Consider the following 25,317-nt stretch of genomic DNA (forward strand, 5'->3'; position numbering starts at 1 on the left):
GAAGAGGGTATTAGGTCACCTGGACCTCGAGTTACAGGTAATCGTGAGCTACCATGTGGGCACTGCATCCTCCGTGAGAGCAGCAGGTGTTCTAGACTGCTGAGCCGTTACTCCAATTCTTTTTTTTTTTTTTTTTTTTTTGGTTCTTTTTTTCGGAGCTGGGGACCGAACCCAGGGCCTTGTGCTTCCTAGGCAAGCACTCTACCACTGAGCTAAATCCCCAGCCCCCGTTACTCCAATTCTAAGAAATAGAATATATATTTATTCCCTGGAGCTGTCTCTATAGACCAGAGTAGCCTCAAACTCTGTCTCCTGAGTACTGGGATTAAAGGCATACATACACCACCACTGCCTGACACTAAGCCAGTTTTTTTTTTTTTTTTTTTTTTTTTTTTTTTTGGTTCTTTTTTTCGGAGCTGGGGATCGAACCCAGGGCCTTGCGCTTCCTAGGTAAGCGCTCTACCACTGAGCTAAATCCCCAGCCCCCAGTTTTTTTTTTTTAAAGATTTATTTATTTTTATATATAATAAATACACTATAGCTGTCTTCAGACACACCAGAAGAGGGCATCAGATCCCATCACAGATGGTTGTGAGCCACCATGTGTTTGCTGGGATTTGAACTCAGGACCTCTGGAAGAATAGTCAGTGCTCTCAACCACTGAATCTTCTCTCCAGCCTGTCTTTTACATTTTTTATTTTTGTGGTGTGGGCATGTGTGTGCTACAGTGCATATATGGAGACCATAGGACAACTTTCAGGATTCTGTTCTCTTCTACTGTGTAGGCTCTGGGGATAGAACTCAGGTTTGTTGGGTTGGTCTTGGTGGAAGCACATTTACCTGATGATGCCCATTAGCCTGCACGTGGGAGATAATACACTGGAAAGCTGCACACTAGTCATACATGCTTGCCAGTAGCTTACATATATTTACTTTGCATGACTTGCAGCTGACACTGTCATCTATAAAGTTGTGTTTAAGAAATATGCAGTTCAGAGAAGGAGAGGTGGCTTGGAAATGGAGTGCCTGTTGCTCTTCCCGAGGACCCCAGTTCAATTCCCATCATCCACACATGGGGCTTACACTGCCTGTCGTGCTAGTTCCAGAGAATCCGATACCTTCTGGTGTCTTGGTATTCGTACATACAGATTCATTCATACATGTGAATATAAAATTTAAAAATCGTAAAAAAACCATAAAGTTGAGTAACAGCAAAATCACCCCCAAAAATCTGATGTCTTAAGTGCGATTATGATTGTGTGTTAGGCCGCTTCCGTAGCTCTCCTGCGGCTGTCGGGTGGACTCGTTGCCTACGGTAGCATACCATTAGCATCACATATATCTTAGTCACCATTAAGGTAAAGTTGAATGAATGTTTTTTTCCTGTTTCATTTGAAGTTATGAATGGTACTCTAGAGAATTCAAATGTATAGTCATGAATAGTATCTCAGAATAGTTACCATTTATGCAAATGAAACACACTTCTTAACTTAGAAACCAAACAGAATTGAATTAGAAAAGAGAAGAATAGAAACAAGGATTGTACAGAGGGAATGCTGTTCAGATACAGACGTACGTATCTTAGAACAAATCTGCTTCGCATCAGGATTTCTAGAAACCTAAAAATAAACAGCTTGAAATTGATGAGAAAGGCTGCTAAGCTTTGCTTATGATGTTTGATGTCGAGCTCTGGTATTCCTTCTCTGGTGAAATGTAGGAAACCTGAAGTGGACTCTCTAGTTGTAAGATTAATTCCAGTTGAATAAAATTAAGTTTCTTATTTTTAGGATATAGATGGCATTTTCAGAGAGTTATGGTCCATTTTAGTTTCAGTTTGAGTGTATGCACACCTATGTATTTATTACACACATATCTTATAGCTTACACTACTTTAAACTCTGTGGTCGACACAGTGGAATAACAAGAACAGTTCTTTGGCTCTCAAGTATTTAGAATCACCCCCTCTTCTCCCCAAGATGCCATTGTTCTAGCAAGTATCAAAAAACAGTTTCCTCCTCTTACTCCTCTGCCTCTTTTTCTTCTTCCCCCTCTTCGTCCCCCCAACCCCTTTCTTGGTGCTTGGATTGACCTGGAGCCTCATTCATGCTAGGGGAGAGCTTCACGACTAAACTACATCCTCAGCCCTCCGTTTTGCTTTTCCATTTTGAAATAGGGTCTCACTAGGCCTCACTCACAGGACCTTGCACTTGTCTCAGCTGTGCCTCAGCTTTCCAGGGCATTGGGATTAAGGCCTGTACCATCAGACCTAACTTCAAAACAGATCTTGAGAAATTGTTTAACTGTGTAGAAAATCTTGCTTCATACTTATTGGTATACTCTTCCATTTACATTAGGAATTGTAGATTCCTAAAATCAAAATTGGATTTTGATAAGTAGAAGACCGACTTTGTCCCTCTCTAGCTTGCAGGCTGCCTCAGGTTCATGGGTGATAATTTGCAGTGCTCTGAGCTCCCAATATATTCTGGTATGATCAATCTCCATCATTTGAGATAAACTGTTAGTAGCTACTTTTAATATTTTATGAATAAATTATATCAGTTCAGAAACAAACCTTTAAAATTTTATTTATTTATTTATTTTTTTAAGATTTTATTTATTGTATATGAGTACACTGTAGCTGTCTTCAGACACACCAGAAGAGGGCATCAGATCCCATTACAGATGGTTGTGAGCTACCATGTGGTTGCTGGGATTTGAACTCAGGACCTCAGGAAGAGCAGTCGGTGCTTTTAACCACTGAGCCATCTCTCCAGCCCTAAAAATTTTATTTTTAATTTATGTACATTGATGTTTTGCTTGCTTGCATGTCTAGTTATAGACAGTTGTGAGCTGTCATGTGGTTGCTGGGAATTGAACCCAAGTCCTCTGGAAGAGCAGTCAGCTCTTAAACACTGAGCCATCTCTCCAGTCCCTGCAATGAACTTTTTTTTTTTTTTTCTTTTCATTTTTTCGGAGCTGGGGACCGAACCCAGGGCCTTGCGCTTGCTAGAAGCGCTCTACCACTGAGCTAAATCCCCAACCCCTGTAATGAACTTTTTTTTTTTTTTTAAAGATTTATTTATTTATTATATATAAGTACACTGTAGCTGTCTTCAGACACACCAGAAGAGGGCATCGGATCTCTTTACAGATGGTTGTGAGCCACCATGTGGTTGCTGGGAATTGAACTCATGACCTCTGGAAGAGCAGTCGGGTGCTCTTAACCGCTGAGCCATCTCTCCAGCCCTGCAATGAACTTTTAAAAAGTCACTCTGAGGGGTTGGGGATTTAGCTCAGTGGTAGAGCGCTTGCCTAGGAAGCGCAAGGCCCTGGGTTCGGTCCCCAGCTCCGGGGGGGGAAAAAAAAAAAAAAAGAACTAAAAAGTCACTCTGCTCATGAATAGCAAAGTTTAGACTGAAATAACCCCCTCCCCACCTCCCGTTCTTTTTGGAGATTGGGTCTCATGTATCCCAGGCTGGCTTAGAACTCATTATATAGCTGAGGATGGCCTACGATTTTGGTCCTTTCACCTCCATCTTCTATTGCAGGAATGAGCTCAGTTTGTATGGTTTTGTTTTGTTTGAGACAGGGTCAGGTTAAGCTGCCTGTGCTGTCCTGAAGCTCAGTGTGTAGCTCAGGGTGGTTTTGGATTCTCATTTTCCTGTCTAGGTAGCTGAGGTTATTAGCGTGTCCCACCATGCCTGGCTCCCAGCTGATGTACTTACTTATCTATTATCATCATCATTTGTTTTTGGTTTTGAGACAGTCTTATTTTGTAGACCAAGCTGAGCTTCAGCTGCCTCTGACTGGCTTTGGCTCTGCTGGGATTAAAGGTGTGCTCCACTATGCTGGTTCTTTATTTTTAGATTTTGAGACTTTTAGATTTTTAGAGTTTTATGTAGCCCATCCTGACCTTATACTCACAGTGTAGCAAAAGATGTCCTTGAAATTTCTGATCCTCCAGCCTCTACCTGCCAAGTGCTGGAATTGCAGGTGTATGTTATACCCTGAGATTACCCACCTCATTTTACATATCTATTTCTTGGTGTTTTTGCCAGATGGTAGGAGGTAGTATTGCTATATGACTAAGAATTTAAATTCTGAAGCCAGGTGTGGTGGTGCACATCTTTAATCCAATGCTCAAACAGGTGGGTCTCTGAGTTTGAGGCCAGCCTGGTTTTGGAGTGAGTTCTAGGTCAGCCTGGGCTACAGAGTGAGGCCCTATCTCAAAACACAAAGCGCAGAACAGCAACAGCATAACGAATGTAAATACTGAGCCAGGTCCAATAGGTAAGGGCTAAGGTTCTAACACAGAGGACACACAGGCCTGCCTGGGCTATAGAATGAGATCCCCTCCCCCCAAATTCTCTGAGATTTGTATGTAGTTTCTTGCAGCTTCTCTTAGCCTGTTTGCTTATCTGTAAAATGTAGAGTATATTTCAGAGAAATATTTGGAGCATTAAATGATGCCACTCCTTTGTCCAGTGCTCAGTAACAGTTGTTAGCATAAATTAGAGAATGGCATTTTCCTTCTGGCACATCATCTGTCTATTCTAGAATTACACTTTTGTTGTTGTTGTTGTTGTTGTTGTTGTTTTTGATACAAAAAGTATAGTTAGAATTAGCAGATTAGACGGTCTCAGTTTTGGTGGCACCATCCAAAGCACTATGGTCAGGAATTCATTGACTGTACCTTCCTTCCCCCAGACCTGCAGGTTGTTAATCATGGCTGTTCCAGTGACATTCAGTTTCTTTGCAGCCTACTTGGTCTGGTCTTGTCAACCTTGACATCTGTGAACAGAGTGTGTTATTCTCTCTCTCTTTTTTTTTTTTTTCTTCTTCCCTTTTTCTGTTTTTTTTCGGAGCTGGGGACCGAACCCAGGGCCTTGCGCTTGCTAGGCAAGCGCTCTACCACTGAGCTAAATCCCCAGCCCCATGTTATTCTCTTCTGTCTGCTTCTCTCAGACTTTGTGGTCAGAGTGGACTTAATAGTGAGTGGTCAGTTTTCTCCTGCGCGTGCTCTTCTGATGTTATTTGGAACCGCGTTGTGGTGGCCTGCCAGAAGTGGGGGATGTCCAGCTGAGGGCGTGGCATTCAGTGTCTTTCAGTCATTTCTTCTCTGTATTTACTGTCTTTGCCTTTGGGATGAGGGTGGGGATGGCAGAAATGTCCTTAGTTTTCCTTGGTACCATTTTGGTGCAAAGGGATGATTTCTCCTCTAGGGCAGTGGTCCTCAACCGTCTTAATGCTGCGACCTGTAAAGAGGATTATAAATTCTAGCTAGCCCATATAAAAGGCACAGAATCCAGGTATGTTACTTACAAGCTGTAAGCCTAGATTGGGCAGATTTTGCAGCTATGCTAACTTATGTCCCAGCCATATGTCCCTTGTTACTGGCTGGCTGCATGCTCATCTCCTCTCATGGCAGCTTCTCTTCTCTCCTTGTCCTTTCTTCTCTACAGCCAGGTAACGGAAGACCTGCCGACCTCTGCCCATCCCCAGTCACCCTAACTGTGTCTTTTTCAGACAACAAAAGCTGGTATGCATAAGAATTTTCAGGGAGCAGGCATGGAATTATTTTTGTTGCTACTTCATAACTGTAATTTTGCTACTGTTAAGAGTTATAATGTAATCTTTGTTTTCCAATGGTCTTTGGCAACCTGAGAAAAGGTCTTTCTATCCACAGGTTGAGAACTGCTGTTCTAGGGCTTGGTGGGGAGGAATGAAATGCTCCTTTAAACAATTAAGGCTGTGTTGCCTAAAATTCATGATTTCTCATAGGAATTTGTTTGGAAATGTAACCTGTTAATTTTTGTTGCCTTTGGATTTTATTTTTCTTATATTCTACATTCCCCACTTCAGCAGTGAGTTTAATTGTTTTAAATTCAGGATTGGGAAGTAAACTTACTTTTTATTGGGTCTAGTAAAAGCAGGGGCTACTAAATAGGAACACTTCATATTAGAAATTTTCTCTTCTCATATAGTCCTTCAGATGATCATGGATAAGAGCCAAAGCCAGGCACTTTGGCTCCATGGTGAGTTCAAGACTAACTTAGACTGCATGGATGACAGCCTGCTTCAGACAGAAATGCAAAGAGAAAGAGAGGGGGAGAGGAAAGAAGAGAAGGAAAAGAATTTAAAAAAATTTGATTGTCCTGTGGTTGTACTCCTAAGCCTACTATAACAGAATTTGAAAGTTTTGCACAACCAAGCATGGTGGTTCACGCTTGTGTCCTGCCAATCCCAGCATTCAGAAGCCTAAAGCCAGAGCATTGTAGATTCAGGGCCAGCCCTGGGAGGCCTGGAGGACTGTACCTCAAACACTCCTTAGGTTTTAAACAGCAATGATAATGAAGTGAAAACATTGTTTCTTGACCTCTGTTTTGTAACTTTTTAAAGATTTGCTGTAGAAATGTCTTCCATTTGACCACTTTGCTTCATATTAAAGATGCTTGGAGATGTGTCCGTCTGTATTTTTAAAATTCTGCCTTTCTGCAGAAGCACCTCTGTCCTTTGTTCTTCTCAGTTATCTTCCCAGACAGTTTCTATTTTACCTTTTCTGTGTGGCGACCACAACTGCACATTCTATTCTAGGTACAGACACTGTGGTTTGTACAAGGGACAATAATGCGTCCTCGGTTTCCTGGGCTTCCATAATAACATTCAGCATTTTCCTGGCTTTTTCTGGCTGTGTTCAGGGTAGAACCGAGGGACTTTAAAACCCTTTCCTGTGTTCGACAGCTAGCTTTAGAGCTCATCTCTGCTAATTATAGACTATTTTCCCATTACTACATTATCTTATTTTTATCTACATGGAGGCTATATCTCACAATTCTGGACACGTCCAACCTTGGACCTTCATATTTCTCTCTAGTACTATAGATTCCAAACTATAGATTCAATAGTTTATAGATTATTTATTTATTTAGCTTTATTTATTAATTTTATGTATGTGAGTACGTTGCTGCTCTTTTCAGATACATCAGAAGAGGACATTGGATCTTATTCAAGACGGTTATGAGCCACCATGTGGGTGCTGGGAATCGAACCCAGGTCCTCTGGAAGAGCAAGCAGTTTTCTTAGCTGCTGAGCCACTTTTCCAGCCTTTGGTTCACTTTTTTTTTCTTTTTCTTTTTTTTTTTTTCTTTTTTTCGGAGCTGGGGACCGAACCCAGGGCCTTGCGCTTCCTAGGTAAGCGCTCTACCACTGAGCTAAATCCCCAGCCCCTTGGTTCACTTTTAAGAGCCAGAGAGAAGCGAGCTGGAGAGATGGCTTAGCACCTAAGAGGACTGGCTGCTCTCCCAGAGGACCTGAGTTTGTTTCCCAGCCCATATGGTGGCTCACAGCCTTCTATAAAATGTCTGCTGACCTCCTCAGGCACCAGATATGCATATGGTACACATATAGTACATACATATAAAACACTCATACTCAAAAATCTAAATTTTTTTAAGAAAGTAATAGAGAATACTATTAGTAGCCCTACTGAAAGCATTGATGTAAACCAGGATGAATACCCTAAAAGGATACCTACCTGTTGGCAAATTTAGGTTTAATATGTGACAGGGTATATTGATTTTTAATTATAATTGAACTTTATTTGCCATAGATACTTACTAATACAGTAGATGCTTTTGTTTTTCTCTTGCTAATAGAAGTCGCCTTTACCTGATATATTTCATATTTTCTTTTCTTGATTTTGTTAATTTGTTTACTGCGTACCAGACCACTTGGGAAATATTCTTTGTCAAACTCTGTTTCCTCCATGTCTGAAAAATACCAGCAGGAATTTTTGTAATACTTGTCCTGTTTTTTTAAAATATTGACATTTAAAACCATAAGTCCCAAAACATCTTTATTAACATGATTTCTACAAGGAATGGAGCTGGGTAACAGAGAACTAATACTATTGTCATCTTACAGATGTTTGGAAATAATCATTGTATGGTCACAGGGCTGTGTTAATGTTTGTTGGGAAGGGTTATGGCAGTGTGGGATCCAAGGTATGTGTCCTGTCCCATTGATCTGTCAGCCTTGGAGTGCCCATTGCTGTTCTAATCATAGTTATTGCAATAGCGCTCTGCTGAAGGGAATTCTATTAGATGTTGACTCTCACTAAGAGAGGAATAGTATTTTTTGGCCAATCACCAAACAAGTTTTCAAATTACTCTAGTACAAAGTATACTGTAATAAAAATAATTATTATTTAATGCGTATGAATGTTTGCCTGCATGTATGCATGGGCATCTGGTACCGGAGGAGGCCAGACGAGGATATCCAATTACCTGTAATTCCAACCTGGAGTTACAGATGGCTGTGAGCTGCCATGGGGGCGCTGGGAAACTGCTGAGCCATCTCTCCAGACCCAGTTTTTGTTTTTGTTTTTTAAAGACAGTGACCTAGCTGGCCTGAAACTCCAAATGCAGAAGAGGCTAGCTTTGAACTCACAAAAATCTGCCTGGCCTTGCCTTCTGAATTGGGATTAAAGGCATGTGTCACCACGATTGGCTGGCTTTGGTGTTTTGAGATAGGGTCTGGTATAGCGCAGGGTGGCTTCTAAACCTGTGTAGTTGCGAACGTCCCTGAGCTTCTGCTCTTCCCGCCTGCCTTACACACATAGCACATATCACATATCTGCCTAATAATTGGGATCGTTCCCTGTCTCTGTCTCAGTTCTTTAATATCCTGACCATCTCAGGTAAACATTTCCAGCTTGCACTCTTGTTGGGTTTTAATTTGGCTTAGATTTGGTCATGTGGTGTTACCTGTGGTTGGAGAAGACCAGTTTTCTGGTTAATTATTGGGAGGCAGCCGCCCCATATTGTCACTTTCCATAACCTTCCAGCTTTTCAGACGTGCTTGCTTGATCTCAGCGTTTGGGAAAAAGTAAAAAGTCATTTATTGAAAAAAAGGGGATATCAAGCCTCATAGTAACTAGGAAAGTATAGATTAAAACCGTGGAAATGTTGGTTCATCATATTTGCAAAAAATTAAAAACAAAAAATTTTACCAAAACAACTGATTACTATTACTACTACTTCTCTTCCTCTTCCTTTTTTTTTTTTTTTTTTTTTAACCTTTTAGGTTTTTCCAAACGGTGTTTCTCTTTGTAGCCCTGGCTGCACAGAGATCCACCTGCCTCTGCCTCCCAACTACTGGGATTCAGGTGTGCACCACCACTGTCCGGCTTTTTTTTTTTTAACATCCCACAATGTGTGTCTGGAGGTCAGAGGATGACTTGCAGGAGTAGGTTTTCTTCCTTTACCGTGTGGGTCCTGGAGATTGAATGCAGCTCATTAAGTAGGTGTCTTAGCTGCAGCTAACTTTACTTGCTGGCCCATATTGCCAGCCCCTCCTTAAAGAATTCTTAGACTATACAAGTGAATCAGGACATATTTACAGAAGTGTCCATAGCAACAATAATATTGGCAGTAAACTAATAAAAATGGGAAAAAAGCTGTACAGTATTTTGAGATTGGATAAGTAAATCACGGTATGTTCATGTAATAGGATACTATATATTAGTAAAATAAATTACAGTTTCAGAGCATTATCTCCCAAAAAATTCTAGAATGAAAATTTACTAAAGAATGTGTCCATTCAGGACTAGGGTCGTGACTTAGCATGCAGGAAGCTCTGCGTCTGATCCCCACTACCACACAAACCGATGTCTTGTGCACACCTGTAATCCAACTCTCAGAGAGACAGGAAGACCTAAAGTTCAAGGTTATTGTTGACTGCAGAAAGGCCGGTCTGAGCTGTATGAGTCCATGTCGCAAGGAAAAGAAAAGGAAAGGAAAGAAAAAAGAAGAGAGGAATATATACATTAAGATTAGAGATACTTGGAGCTGGAGAGATGGCTCAGCGGTTAAGAGCACTGAGTGCTCTTCTAGAGATCCTGAGTTCAAATCCCAGCAACCACATGGTGGCTCACAACCATCTGTAATGGGATCCGAAGCCCTCTTCTGGTGTGTCTGAAGAGAGCAACAGTGTATTTGCATATATATAATAAAATAAAGACTTTAAAAAATTAAAAAGAAAAAGGTACCAAACTATAATAATGAAAAAGATTAGAGGGTTGGGGATTTAGCTCAGTGGTAGAGCACTTGCCTAGCAAGCGCAAGGCCCTGGGTTCGGTCCCCAGCTCCGGGAAAAAAAAAAAAAAAGATTAGAGATACTTGAAGTTCAAGAATGTAAAATGAGTAATGTTCAGAGAATGATAAAGCCATAAAGGAAAACGAGGAAATAGTACAGTTACACTTCAGGACGATTGTTGTCCTAGGGGAAAGGGAAAAGGTAGATTTGGAAGGGGCATACAGGGTTAGAAACACTGATTACTGTATATCATGGTTCTTTATACCATAGATTTAATAATTTTTAAAAATTTATTTATTTGATGTGTGTGAGTACACTGTTGCTGTCTTCAGACACACCAGAAGAGGGCATCAGATCCCATTACAGACGGTTGCGAGCCACCATGTGGTTGCTGGGAATTGAACTCATGACCTCTGGAAGAGCAGTCAGTGCTCTAACCGCTGAGCCATCTCTCCAGCCCAGATTTAATAATTTTTAAGATTTTTAATTATGTATATAAGTGTCTGTGTGAGAATATACACATGAATACAACTGCCTGTGTGTAAGTGTTGTGTGCCTTTTAGCCAGTCAGCCATTTCTCCAGCCCCTCTATTTACACACACGAATATATATCCTTTACCTAGCAGGGGAGATACAATGATCACTAGGGTGATTTTCCTAGGGCAAGATTTATCTGTAAGATTTGTGTGTCTGTGTAAACAGAGGTCAGAGGACAGCTTGGAGGGGTTATTTCTCTCCTTCTACTGTGAATTGAAGGTCATCAGGCTTGGCATTTAGTGCATTTGAACCCACTGAGACATCTCATTGTCCCCTGACTGGTTTTGTGAGACAGGGTCTAACTGTGTAGCTCTGACTGGCCTGGAGTTCTTTGTAGACAGTTTGCCTCAAACTTAGAGACCTGCCTACCTCTGCTTCTGAGTTCTGAGATTAAAAGTGTATGCCACCAGAACCAGCTTTTCCCTTATTTGCTTGTCTTGCTTTGTTTTGTCTTGTTTTGTTTCCAGACAAGGATTCTCTGTAGCCTTGGTTGTTCTGGAAATGATTGTAGACTAGGCTAGCCTCAAGCTCAGAGACTCTCCTTCCTCCTGCCAACATTGCCTGTTGATTTATAAACAAAACAAGAACAAAACCAGGGTCTTATTATGTAATCCAGGCCAGCCTTTAACTACTAATTCTCCTCTGTCTGGTCTCTGAGGGGCTATTTTTGGTGTCGTTCCCCCCCACCCCCACCCCTACCCCTAGAGCTGAGGACAGAACCTAGGGCCTTGTGCTTGCTAGGCAAGCGCTCTACCACTGAGCTAAATCCCCAATCCCACTATTTAAAATTTTAATTAAAAAACATTCAATTAATATTAATGATGACTCTTAAATGCTTTAACCTCCTTTTAGCCCACTACCACCAGAGGTAGTGGGAAAGAAAAGATACGGGGGAAGTGGATCTGTTGAGAAAAGTTTTTTAGAGGAACTCCCATGTCTGTATTGTCTGGAAATTGGCAGTTCAGTTCATAGGTTAGCAGCAGCAGCAGCTCCATTCACTCCCAAACACTTCAGCAGTAGAGGTGATGACCTACCAGGAATAATAGCCTTGGGAGTCAGCAGGAGTGACAAGGACCACCAGGAGAAGTTCTTGACTGTGGTTCTCTCAGTGAAGTGAAGATCAGCAAAGACCCACAGGAGTTGCACAGCTAGCTCTGTAAGCTCCGCCTCCATCACTGTCCATGTTTATACCCTACAAACATCATATGTCTTCCATGGGTCTTGTCTCAGTATGTGTCTTGCCTCAGTGCATACATTTGTCTCATCTGACATCCGTCTGTCAATCAGCCTGAGTGTAAGAAAGTGACAAGAAACTACAACACACCACCAAAAGTTTTTTTGGTGTTTCTCTCTATGGAGTCCCAACAAATATAGTTTAACTATACGATATAGGGCAGACCAAAACATGTGTGTTGTTAACAAAAAGTCTTTATCACTTGTCCTCTCCTGTGTTTGTTTTAACAGAACATCCTCTCACCTAATGTCTGTTACTCTGTCTTAGTCTTTCACCTGTGTCCACTTCTGGAAAACACTCCTTCATGTGTTTGCCCCAGAGAAATGCCATCTAACCCAGTTTCCAAAGAACTCTTAAGTTTCCACTTCAATTCAAGCCAGGTAGTACAGGAGGCAGAAGCATGCAGGTCTCAGAGTTTGAGGGTGGCCATGGCAACACAGAAAAATCCTGTCTCAAAACAATAACAAAAATGTATTCAATTGGAGGCGGTGACTTGGGAGGCAGTGACAAGTGCATCTTTGTGAGTTTGAGGCCAACCTGGTTTGTATACTGAGACGCTGTCTCAAAACACTAAAAAATAAAACATAAAAATTAAAAAAAAAATATTCACTTGTGTATGGGAGAGGGAAAAGGATTGAGTAACTTCAGTTTTTCCATTGTGGATTCTGAGGATTGAACTCATTTTGTGCAACCAGTGTTTTTACCTGCTGAGCCATCCCTCTGGCCTGCCTTTTTCTTTTTTAATGTATGCGTGTCTGTTTCTTTTGTATGTATATACACATGTATGCAGGCCAATAGAAGATACCAAAGCCACAGTGATGGAGTTACAGTGTGAGAAAAATTTATAGCAGTAAATGATTACAAATTATTAGGAAGAGCTGTAACTACTGACAGTGTAATATTCTTCCTGGTTTTGCTTTCAACATAAAGCAAGTTTTTCAGAATATAAAAACGTGCCTGGGACTGGTTGTAGTTGAATCGCTAGGGTAGAGTGCTTCCATGGTATACAGAAGGACCTGGGTGTGATTCCCAGCACTGCAGAAAAAGCAAGGGCATCATGGCACCGGCCTATAACCTTAGTACTTTGGAGGCAAGAGGATAAGGAATTCAGGACATCCTCTGATACACTGAGGGTCTGAAATCAGCCTGGTTTAGTGTGAGACTGTATTATCTCAAGAAACAAGCAAGCAAACAAAAAGCACACCTAAAAATTACTACGCAGGGCAATGTAATTTAAATGTTAAAGGAAGACGCTCATCAGCCACAGAAGCTGCCTTTCTTGCTACAGAGTGTGGAGCCCTTTGTCATCATCTCTTGCGGTTCTCCCTTCCTGTTCCGTAGACTCTTTCAATCAATTAGAAGTGCTGCCTTGTCTTTTACCCTTCCTGTAGAACATTCTCCACACTGCTGCCAAAGAGAGCTCTCTAAATGCAAATCTGATCATGTTACTTTCTGCCCTCAATTTTGCATAGCTCCCAGTAGCCTTCAGCACACTCTAAGTGCTCTAGCCTCCTATGCACGGCCCTTGTGTCTCTGTTTCTGTCCGGCTTATTAGGCTCATCCCTCATTACTTCATGGACTTCAGCCCTCCAAGCTGTTTGCTGTTCCTGGAACATCGCTTCTGCACTTGCTGCTCTGTCCACCTGAAATTAAAGATACCTTCCCTCCCTTTTCCATCCCATAGTGTCAGAATTTTAAGGCCGAGCTGGAAGGATCAAGAATTTGTAGTTTATTGTGGGTGTGGTGGTGCAGACCTTTATTCCCAGCATTTGAGGCAGGTGGATCTCTGGGATGAAGGCCAGCTTGGTCTCGTTACTGAGTCCAGGACAGCCAGAGGGACGTTATAGTTCCTGTCTCAAAACCACAAGTCAGTGAGAGAATACACAAATGGCAGACGACTTAGTGCTGTCGTCATGGATTGTATATTTGTTGTTTGTGTGCCGGCCAGCTTTGTCTCTATGGAGGGAGGAGAGAGGGAGCAAAGTGATAGTGAAGGAAGTGATGTGAGACTGGAAGGGCAGGCAGGGGAAAGTACTGTGAGGAGGGAAGGAAGGGAGGGAGGGAGGGAAGGAGGGAGGGTTTGGTTTTTATAAATATTTTACACCAAGTGCCTGGAGAGTTTAAAGTGTTCTGGATTTCCCTGATGCTTAGGCATGTGCTAGCTCTCATGTCATACCCCCTTCTTTCTGGTCTTCCCTGGCCTTATGGAAGCTTTTCCTCCCTTGCCTGATGACAGGTTTGTCATGTTAGTAAGGGCTCTGAGAAGCATGGATAAAGTGGAAGTGGCAGACCGATCGTGTTGGTTACCTTGGGGTTGGAGAATGTGTGTAAGACAGGGTTTCTTTGTGTAGTTCTGGCTGTCCTAGACCTCACTGTGAAGACCAAGCTGGCCTTGAACTCAGAGATCCATAAACTTTTGCTTTTTGAGTGCTGGGATTAAAGTATATTTATCACTTTTAGAAGCCTAGCTGGTTTCTAATTTTCAACTAATTTTCCCACTATGTCCCAGATTGGGCACTACATCACATCTTTGGCATCTCATGACTGTCTCATGAGATGGTAAGCTGTTGGAATTTTTTGTTTTGTTTGAGGCAGGGTCTTTATATTGCCCTGATGCTTCTGGAACTCACTCTGTGGACCAGGCTATTTTGAACTCACAGAGGTCCACCTGGCTCTGCCTCAAAAATGCCAGGATTGAAGGTGCGCATCGCAATTCCGGGCGGCCGCTGTAAACTTAATAGAGGTTAGTGCTGGGCTTTCAGCTCGTTTGGTAGACTGCTTGCCTAGTATTCTGGAAGTTGCTGGGTTTGATCTCCATCACCACATAAATGGGATGTAGAAGCAAAAGGATTAAGAGTTCAAAGCCATCTTTGGCTGTGTAGCAAATTCAAAGTTAGCCCTAGGTTACAGGAGATGCTTTCCCAACAACATAAAAACCTCACAAAAAACCTAAAATATGCTGGGTGTGGTGGTGCAGGCCTTTAATCCCAGCACTCAGGAGGCAGAAGCAGGGGGATCTCTTGAGTTGGAGGCCAGCCTGGTCTACAGTTTTGTTTTGTTTTTTTCTTTTCTTTTTTTTTTTTTTCGGAGCTGGGGACCGAACCCAGGGTCTTGCGCTTGCTAGGCAAGCGCTCTACCACTGAGCTAAATCCCCAACCCCTGGTCTACAGTTTTAGTACAGCCAGGGCTATAGGGAGAGAAGTTGTCCTAAAGAACAAAACCTAAAAGACTCTGCTCTGGGTTATGAAGATTGGCTCTCTTCCCTCAGAGAGTTATAGGAGCAGAAGTCCAGACATTATCCACATCCATATCTTTTTGGGAGTTGAGGCCCAAGAGCCTCATTCATTTGCTCTTCAACTTCTGCTCATTCTCCTGCTTCCTAATATGGTGGCAGGTGCTAAGACTAAGGATGAGTAATGTTGCTGGTCTCAGAGAACCTCTCAGGGTTATCAGAACAGCGAGTAAGAAAGGCAGGGATTGTAACCCAGTGACCATTGTGATGGTCTGCTGAGGACAAGCGATAAGGAACTTAGAGAACCAAGGTGGATCTAAGCCTGGCAGGACAAACCTGTAATCAGAGTTACTCAGAAAGCTGAGGCTGGAAGAGTCAAAGTTCAAGGCCTGTATGGGCTGAAGATGAAGTTCAGACTAGACTACTTAGCAAGACCCTGTGTTAAAAGGGGGAAATAGCTCTGGGGCAGGCAAAGTGTTCGCCATGTGCTCGTAAGGGCCTAAGTTTAATCTCTAGTTCTAAGATAAAAGGGAGAGAACTAGAAGGACATGGGGAGAGAGCATCAGTCTTCTTGGCAAGGCCTAAGGAGATGCTTCACTTGTGCTTAATCTCAGAAGACTATAGAAGTTGGTGGGAATTGTGTGGAAGGTGTCAGACTTAAGCACAAGAATGGAGAACATGGTGTATTGGGTAACCAGTGGGAAGGTCTGTGGGGCTACACAAGGGGAATTTGTATGAGGCAGAAACAGGATATGAGGCCTGAGCCATGGAAAGCAGCTGCATTGTGAGTAATCTTTTCTGCTTTCCCAGATAAAACCTACGGTATTAGTAATAAGTTCATTCTCCCTGTATTAGATGACAACAGGGTCTCACTCTATAACCCTGGTTGCCTAGAACTTGCTAAATAGACCAGGCTAGCCTTGAACTCGCAGTGACCTCTCTAGTCTGAGCCTTCCAAATGCTAGGATAAAAGTCATGAACCATCTCACTAGCCTACTTGTTGTATCTTCAGTAGCTGAGCTTTACCATGTTTTTTCTTTGATTTGTTCATTGTATGATTCATGTATTTGGAGCCCTCTTAATTTTTGCATGATTTACTCTGAGAACTGTGTCAAATCCTACATTCAGGCATTGTAGAATGGATGGTACTTACCTTTTAGGGCTGCTCAGAAAGACTTAAATGACCTTGAAAGGCTAATGTCAGGGCCCCATGTCAGTGTCACAGCAACTCATGCATGCATGCAGAGTGAAAAGGGAACTTAATTATGGAGGAGGGGAATTGTAACCCTGCTTGAATGGGTAGTTGAAAGTTCTGGGCCCGCCCCTTAGCCTCAGAAAAGGACTTTCTTACATTTTCTGCCAAGAGGTCATAGGGAGAGCCCACATAAATACCATCCTCCCTTAGGGATGTGCAGTCTTATTTTACTTGAACAGGTGCAGAATAGGTTCAGCAAATAGTGTTCTCATCTCCATTGAGCAGAACCTGGCATCTTATTGTCCTGCACAGAATCAATCCCTTTAGAGTATGGAACATGGCAATTTTAGGTCAGCAGGCATTTAAAGACACCTTTTTAACTTTCAAGAGCTGCCTAATAAGATATATTTTGGACAGAAATATCAGTGTTATCAAGATGAAACTTAAGTCATTGAAATTTTGAATAGGGCTTAGTTTTTAGCTGCTGATGCCCCTTTTATCTGTGAAATTTCTTTTAATGATGCTGTTCTCTGGGACGCTGTCGTCATCAGGTTTCAAGGCCCCATTCTACCTACTGACGTTTAGTAACTGTTAAGAGTCTTTTACAGTGATTGAGCAGAGTCCATGTATAGAGGTCAGAGGACAATTTGCAAGTCACTATTCAGGGCTGGAGAGATGGCTCATCCACTCACAGCACTTGCTGCTCCCTTGGAGGACTTGGGTTCCATTCCTATCACCCAAATAGTGGCTCACAACTTCATTACTGTTGCATCAGATCTGAGGCTCTCTTCTGGACTCTGCAGGCACCAGGCATATACATGGTGTACACACGGTGTACACATATACGTGAAGGCGATATACACAGAAAACTGTAAAAAAGAGTTCGTTCTTCCACCATTGGGAGTCAGGTTATCAGGTTTGGTGGCAAGCCATCTTTACCTACTGGCCATCTCAGCAACCGTCAAACTTTTAAAAATATGCTCTCATACCTCAAGCTGGCCATAACTCCTGATCATCCCACCCCAGCGTTCTTCCCCCCCCCCCCCCAGGGCTGGGGATCGAACCCAGGACCTTGCGCTTCCTAGGCAAGTGCTCTACCACTGAGCCAAATCCCCAACCCCTCCCACCCCAGCTTTCTAAGTGCATGTATTTGACCCAAGATCAAACTGATTCATTTCTTTTTCTGCATGATCCTCTTCCCTCTCTGTTCTAGTTGATTTTCAGAGCAGTTCCATACTTAGCTTTACAGTTTATTTACTGCTGCTTAACTGGAAAAGAAAAAGCCAGAGAGCCAGGTGGCTACGGAGAAAATGTGGCCATGGCAAACTTGAGGGGCCAGAGCCCAGACAATTAAGAGAGCGCCTGGGGGTGTCCCAGGAGGCTGGTTGGTGAGAACAGAGTAGAACTTAGGAAGCAGGAATGTAGAGCACTGGACCATTACAGTCTGCTAACAGATTTTGTATTGGATTGTCTTTGCAAAAGATTGACATTTCTGTGGATTGGAATGCTACCAAATTTATCTTTTGGCTTTTTGTCCCACTTAAGCACTGGAATTTTATATAGACCTTTGATGTAATTTATGGCAGATAGGGAATACCTGTTAAGTTTGGCTAGGTAGGATATAATTAGGCCTTCCGAAGGAATAAACTATTCCTGCCAAAAATGTTTGTGGTTAAAACTTCAACAAAGGGGTTGGGGATTTAGCTCAGTGGTAGAGCGCTTGCCTAGCAAGCGCAAGGCCCTGGGTTCGGTCCCCAGCTCCGAAAAAAAGAAAAAAGAAAAAAAAAATTTCAACAAAAACCCAGTAAAGTACAGCTTTACACACATGCATATGTTTAAAAAAGAGACATTTTTCCATTTTTCCAAAGTCAAAGGTTAATTTAAAATATTAATGCCGAAAAGATTAATTTAATATATTGAATGCACTAGGCGAGAGTACACGTACCTACTGCGATTACTCCCTTTGTACAATCAGAGTAATTGGGTTATAGTTAATGAGCTGTTTACATTTAGTAATTTAAAAAGACATCTTTTCAGTAGCCCCATAAAAGATCAGGGAAAACATATTTCTGACATTACTTTCTTGACTTGGGTGAGAACAACTATGTTTTTAGAAAAAAGTTGCAAGAATTTTATTTTAAAATAATACTTATGTTGTTTAGGAATTACCCATAGGAATATGATTTGATTTATTGTATTAAAAAAAAACGGTGAGGGATTAGATGCTTTTTAAAGAAGTCCCTGGTGAAACGATGTGACACATTGAGCAGTGAGCAGAGACCGAAGCTAAAAGGGATTCTCTGGGACCCTGGAGATAATTCGCAACGAAACGCATCGAAACGCATCGCGACCTGAGTGTCCAGCTATCCGGAAACTGCAGGGGTTTGGTTTTTTTTTTTTTAACTCGGTAGCGTCTAAGCCTGTCATTTGAGGATGGCACTTTAAGTGAGCCAGTGTTTATGTTATTTAAAGAGAGAGATGTGGGGCTGGGGAGATGGCTCAGCGGTTAAGAGCACCGACTGCTCTTCCAGAGGTCCTGAGTTCAATTCCCAGCAACCACATGGTGGCTCACAGCCATCTGTAATGAGATCTGATGCCCTCTTCTGGTGTGTCTGAAGACAGCTACAGAGTACTTATATATAATAAATATATTTTAGAGAGAGAGAGAGAGAGAGAGAGAGAGAGAGAGAGAGAGAGCGCGAGCGGGAGCCCTGCACGCAGTGTGTTGTTCTCATTAACACGCTTCCATTCTAGGCTGTCTCTCAGGAAGCTCCCCTGAGCTAGCATGCAGTTTGATTTTAAGGGAGAGAAACCTAGTCTGAGTTTGAGGCTCTTTTCCTGAGGTGGGAAATTTGAGCATATTTGTTTGTTGTATAGATTTTGTGATGAGTTAGTGTGTTAGGGGAAAAATGTGAACTTCGAACATAGATGGACCTTCATGTCTAAAATTTTTGTGTTTGTTTTTTTTTTTAAGATTTATTCATTTATTATATGTAAGTACACTGTCGCTGTCCTCAGACACACCAGAAGAGGGCATCGGATCTCTTTACAGATGGTTGTGAGCCACCATGTGGTTGCTGGGAATTGAACTCAGGACCTCTGGAAGAGCAGTCAGTGCTCTTAACCGCTGAGCCATCTCTCCAGCCCTTGTGTTTGTTTTTTAAGACATGGTTTCTCTGTATTCCTGGCTGTCCTGGAATTCCCTCTGTAGACCAGGCTGGCCTTGAACTCAGAGAGATCCACCTGCCTCTGCCTCCCAAATGCCGGGATTAAAGATGTGCACCACCACCTCCCAACGGGCCTAGGCTTCTTTTTATTCTGTTTTTAGCCCAGGCTGGCTGAAAGCTCCAGAACAGCTCTCCACACTAGGATTATAGGGTAAACCAAGCAGCTGACTCTGGACCTGAGATTAAAAGCTGTCTGGGTTGGGTATGATGCTGTAACTATAAATCCCAGCATTAAGAGCTGTCTATCTGGGGTTGGGGATTTAGCTCAGTGGTAGAGCGCTTGCCTAGGAAGCGCAAGGCCCTGGGTTCGATCCCCAGCTCCGAAAAAAAGAACCAAAAAAAAAAAAAAAAAAAAAAAAAAAAAAAAAAAAAAAAAGAGCTGTCTATCTGAGATGGTATGGTGGTTAGTCCTTCAATCCTTGCACTGGGGTTGGAAGATAGAGCTGGGCAAATCTGAATTCTAGGCCAGCCAGGGCTAAATAGTGACACCCTGTCCAAAACCAAAATAATCAAAAAAACCAAAAACCAAAACAAAACAAAACAAAAAAACCCCTCCCGGTCTATCCTGGGAGGCATGAGTGGCAAAGGTGAGCAGGGCACAGTGATACAGACGTGTGAAACATCTTGGCCTATATACTAACTGAAGTATTCATCATAAGAATGCTCAGCAGGCTGTGGTGGCATGGGCTTTGATCTGAGCATTTAGGAAGCAGAGTCAGGCAGATCTGAGTTTGAGGCTAGAACACTAATTTAAAAAATTATATAACAGTCAAGAAGATACCATCTATAACAGAAGAGTTAGAATAAAAAATCAGTAGAAATAGACTCAGAACCATGATGGTGGCACACGCCTTTAATCACAGCACTCAGGAGGCAGAGGCAGGAGGATCTCTGTGAGTTTGAAACCAGCCTGTTCTACAGAATGGGTGTTGTAAAAATATAAAAAAATTAAAAAAAAATATGGTTATCTTTTTCCTGCTCTAGGTCCAGCACTGAGGTGCCCCAAGATATCTGCTGGATATCTTAATTCTCAGTCAGCAAAGCATCTCACCCGCTTTGCTCCATCCCATATCACACTGCCGAAGGCCTCTCTCTGGCAGCAATCTCTCTATCTATCTAGTTCCCAAGGCAGGCTTCCATGCCAGAAACTCACATCCCAACTCTGTGGCGGCCCAGACCAGCCGCCGCACACTTTCTTACACTTAAATTGCTACATGAAAGAACACACAACACAATAACCTTTGGCCCAATTGATAAGATATAATTGCCCCCCTAAACATACAAAGCCCTGTACACATCTATCCCTTAAAAACATTTGTAACCTGAAGACAGCTACGGTGTACTTATAATAATAAATAATAAATAAATAATTAAAAAAAACATGTGTAGCAACCTATAAAGGTACAGCATGGCATCTTAACATCACCCGCCATATTGTCCTGCCACAGCTTCTCTCCCTGTCCCTCCCGTCTCTCCTTTCTTTCCGTTCCAGTCTCCTCTTGTTGTATAAATATAAAAATAATAAAGTATAGTTGTCTTTTACCCCGCTTGGTCCAGCACCTCAGTGCCCCAAGATATGTGCTAGATATCTTGGCGGAAACACATCCCAGCTGCACACTTTCCTACACTCAAACCCTCACATAAAAGAACACACAACACAGTAATCTTAGATCCAATTGATAAGATATAATTGCCCACTTAAACATACAAAGCCCGGTACCATCCATCCCTTGAGAACATTAATAACAACCTGTAAATACACAGAGCAGAATCTTTTTCTTTTTTTTTTTTTTTTTTTTTTTTTTTTTTTTTTTTTTTTCCGGAGCTGGGGACCGAACCCAGGGCCTTGCTAGGGCCTTGCTCCTGCTAGGCAAGCGCTCTACCGCTGAGCTAAATCCCCAACCCCCACAGAGCAGAATCTTAACATCACCTGCCATGGCTTCTCACCCTCTCCTCTCTCCAGTCTCCTCCTTTCTCTCCTAGTCTCCTCCTCTTCCTTCAAACTTCTCTCCCGCCCATCCTTCCTTCTCCTCCAATGATAGGCCTCCTTCTATCCTGTACCTGCCCCTCACCTGTATTTACAGATTCAATGGGGAGGTGGTTCTGGTGAAGTCACCTGAGTTCTGAGTATGTGACTAGGCAGCTGTCCTTGAGGCAGTGGAATTCGCATCAAAATAGAGAAAACTTAAGGGCAAACCACAACATCCTCTTCCTTCAAACTTTTCTCCCTCCCATCCTTCCTTCTCGTCCAATGACAGGCCTCCTATCTTGTGCCTGCCTCACCTGTGACATCATCCCACAAATGGGTTCAAGGATAGCCAGGGTTATAGAGTTGAAACCCCATCTCAAAAACAAAACAGAGGTATTTAAGTCTTTTAAAAGTGTATCTGTGGGGCTGGGGATTTAGCTCAGTGGTAGAGCGCTTACCTAGGAAGCGCAAGGCCCTGGGTTCGGTCCCCAGCTCCAAAAAAAAGAACCAAAAAAAAAAAAAAAAGTGTATCTGTATGTATTTATATGTGTGTGTCCTATATGTGCGTCTGAGCCTGTGGCCAGAAGAGGGTGTAGAATTCCACGGATGTAGAATTTACAAGTGGTTATGAGTCTTTTTACATGGGTGTTGAGCTGAACCTGGATTCTCTGGACAGCAACTATCTTTCTAGCCCCATATTTCATTCGTTCTCAGATGTGTACTTTGGGGCACATTTTATTGTTTGTTGACTCATGATGCATTTTGTAAGTCTCAGATTTTTTGAAGTATATAGTATAAGTCTACTGAAATAGTGACCTTTGGATAGTGTCCATAATTTATTCTATATTTCCGTAATGAAATCCGAAGCTGTTGTGTAATGTATTCCCTCTGTTTTTGATTTTGCGACAGGGATTTGCTATGTAGTTCAGACTGGCCTTGAATCTGGGACCTTCTTCCCTCAGCCTCCTATGTGCTGTACCTTCAGGAGCACACTACTGGGTCCTTCCTCCCAGCTTCCTCTGTTTTTAGTCCCTTAAGGTTTTTACATTTGTTTGTTCATTATTATCTATGTGTTTGGGCACACAAGTGGAAGTCAGGATAACTTATAGAACTTGGGTATCTCCTTCTTTGTGATTTCAGGCATTAAATCCAGGTTGTTAGACTTGGTGGCAAGAGTCATTACCCAATGAGCCATATTGTTGGTCTGTCTTCATTAATTATGTGAGCACAGGCGCCCTCACAGAAAATATTGTTGGGTACGTTGGAGCTGGAGTTAAAGACAGATGTGAGCTGCCGAGTTGGAGAGCTGGGAATCAAACTTTGGTCCTTTGCAAGAACATTAAGTGTACTTATCCACTGAGCCATCCCCTCAGCCACAGAAGTTAACCCTTTCTCTATTACCACTGTACCCCTTTTACTGCTGTTAGCATTTCAGTGATCTATTCTATGTTACACACTCTGCCTTTTTCTGAAATAGGGTCTCTGTATAGTTCTGCAATTCTCTGTGTAGATCAGGCTAGCTGAAAACTCAGAGATCTGCCTGCACTTGGCTCCTGAGTGTGAGGATCAAAGGCCAATGTGCCACCCTACCTGACTATTTTAAGTGTGTGTGTGTGTGTGTGTGTGTGTGTGTGTGTGTGTGTTTCATGCATGTGTGCATGTATTCATATGGGGAGGTACACCTGTACTTTTGTGCAAGTAGAGCCCAAAGGACAAGCTTAAGAATCCTGCCCTTCTCCTTTGAGACATGATCTCTGTTTGCTCAGAGCCTCCCATTAGGTTAGACTGGCTGGCCAGTTAGCCCCAGGGATCCTCCTGTCTTTGCGTTCCTATCACTGGGATGCAGGTTGTGCTGCCACACCCGGCTTCTACATGAATGCTGGGGTCTGAGCTGTCTCCCCAACCCGGCATCATACATTGTATATCTGTGTTTTATTTTTCTTCATAATAATCTTACAGAATAGGAATCGTTAATTTATCAGGTTGGGAAACAGACCGAGAGGTTAGACCAACTGGCCAGAATATCAAAGGTAAAATGTGGTGGTGGTAGCTGGACCTCCCATCTGTGTCCTAAGGTTCATGTTCTTGCAGCTTCGCCCCGGTGCTTGTTAGGTTTGGATACTTCAAAGTAAACCAACGGCATTTATGTATTTATGCATTTCATCTGCTCAGGATGCTCTCCTCTAATCCCCATGCTTTGAGTGATGACTAGACCTTGTGAGGGGAAGTAGATGTACAGCTGCCCTTTGCTGACTCTTAGTCAGTTGCTGGTGGCTTGGCTGTGTGTGACAGATGAGTATGTGACAGTTTTTCAGGAATGAATTCTTGTTGCAGGCTGGCAGAATAGAATCGTTGATATGGACTTGCATGGCAGTTTGCTCCATAATTCTGCTCCCTGTTGCTCAGCGGTAGCTGTGATTGCTAGGTCTCTTCCCTCTCTCCTGGTGTACAGTCACATCTCCAGACTGCTGCATCTGCTTGTTCCATGGCCGCACGGTGTGTTTGTGTAGTGCCCTGAGCTGTCAGCAGAACGTTTTGCTGAATTTCCTTTTTTGTTGTTGTGCTGCAGCCTTCTGCTCCGGTGGCCTTTCTCAGTTGTGTGAAGTCAGTTACTTTTTTGGCTGTTCGTTTCCAGAGAGGGAGCAGTTACTGTATAGAGAAGCTCGGAACAGGAGCGAGACACACAGAGATTAAAGTGAGTGGTTAGACAGTCGATCAGATGAGTGAGATTCCGTGGCTGATGGGCAGTTCAGCCCTAATGAACTCCTCCCTCTGTTTCACACACCTCTGTGTCTAATCTCAGAAGGCGCTTCAGTCCCTGTGAAGAGGGAGTTTGACCCCCATACCATACTTACTTCTACTATGAGCCAAGGATCTTAGTACCTACCATACTAGCTGTACCCAAAGTAGGGAAGGAAAATGGGATAAGCCTTGTATGAAAGCCAGCTGTGGACTGGGGCTGTCAGGGAGTCAGCGGAACGCCTGCTTGGTAAGCATGAAGCTGGGGGGGGGGGGGTGTCAGTCTCCAGCACCACATAAACCAGACGTGGTGGCACGTGCTTGTAATCCTGGATTCTGGGAGGCAGAGGTAGATTAGGAGTTCGAGACCATCTGCCACTATCTCCCCACTGTGAGGTTGAGCGCTCTTTGCCCTACCGAGCTTGTTTTGTAGTTGTTGGAGAACTCAGGTCCTCATGCTCTGTCTCCAGCCCTGAGTCAGGGCATTGTCATGCATACCTGTAATGTATCTTGACTGTATTCCCTTCCATACATGCGTGTAAAGTGTCTTGATCATATTCCCTTCCCTTTCCCCTTTCTTATTTCTTTCACACTTGATTGATTGCCTCCCTATTTTTTTTAAATTTATTTATTTTATGTATGTGAGTACACTATCACTCTCTTCAGACACACCAGAAGAGGGCATCAGATCTCATTACAGATGGTTGTGAGCCACCATGTGGTTGCTGGGAATTGAACTCAGGACCTCTGGAAGAGTAGTCGGGTGCTCTTTTTTTTTTTTTTTTTTCGGAGCTGGGGACCGAACCCAGGACCTTGTGCTTCCTAGGCAAGCGCTCTACCACTAAGCTAAATCCCCAACCCCTTAGTCGGGTGCTCTTAACCACTGAGCCATCTCTCCAGCCCTGCCTCCCTATTTCTAGTTAGTCCTTCTACTACTTTAATGTCTTAAACGTTTATTTTCCCCTGGCATGATGGTACACATACCTTTAATTCCAGCACTCAGAAGGCAGAGGCAGGAGAATCTGAGTTCCAGCCCAGCCTGGTATGCATAGTGAGTCCCAGGCCAGCCAAGACTATGTAGAGAGAGAC

General features: G+C 42.8%; 1 protein-coding gene across 4 annotated transcripts in view; it reads left to right on the forward strand.

Moving 5' to 3' along the window:
- Wasf2 (WASP family member 2) overlaps positions 1–25,317 on the forward strand; it is a 65,303-nt gene that overhangs the window by 8,780 nt on the left and 31,206 nt on the right. The window contains exon 1 of one of the 4 annotated variants that reach the window (XM_087548686.1): positions 15,382–15,882. The gene's annotated coding sequence lies outside the window, so the exon portion shown is untranslated. 4 annotated transcript variants of the gene reach the window in all.

Source organism: Rattus norvegicus, chromosome 5, assembly GCF_021556685.1.
Source record: "Rattus norvegicus strain SHRSP/BbbUtx chromosome 5, alternate assembly SHRSP_T2T, whole genome shotgun sequence".
Lineage (NCBI taxonomy): Eukaryota > Metazoa > Chordata > Mammalia > Rodentia > Muridae > Rattus > Rattus norvegicus.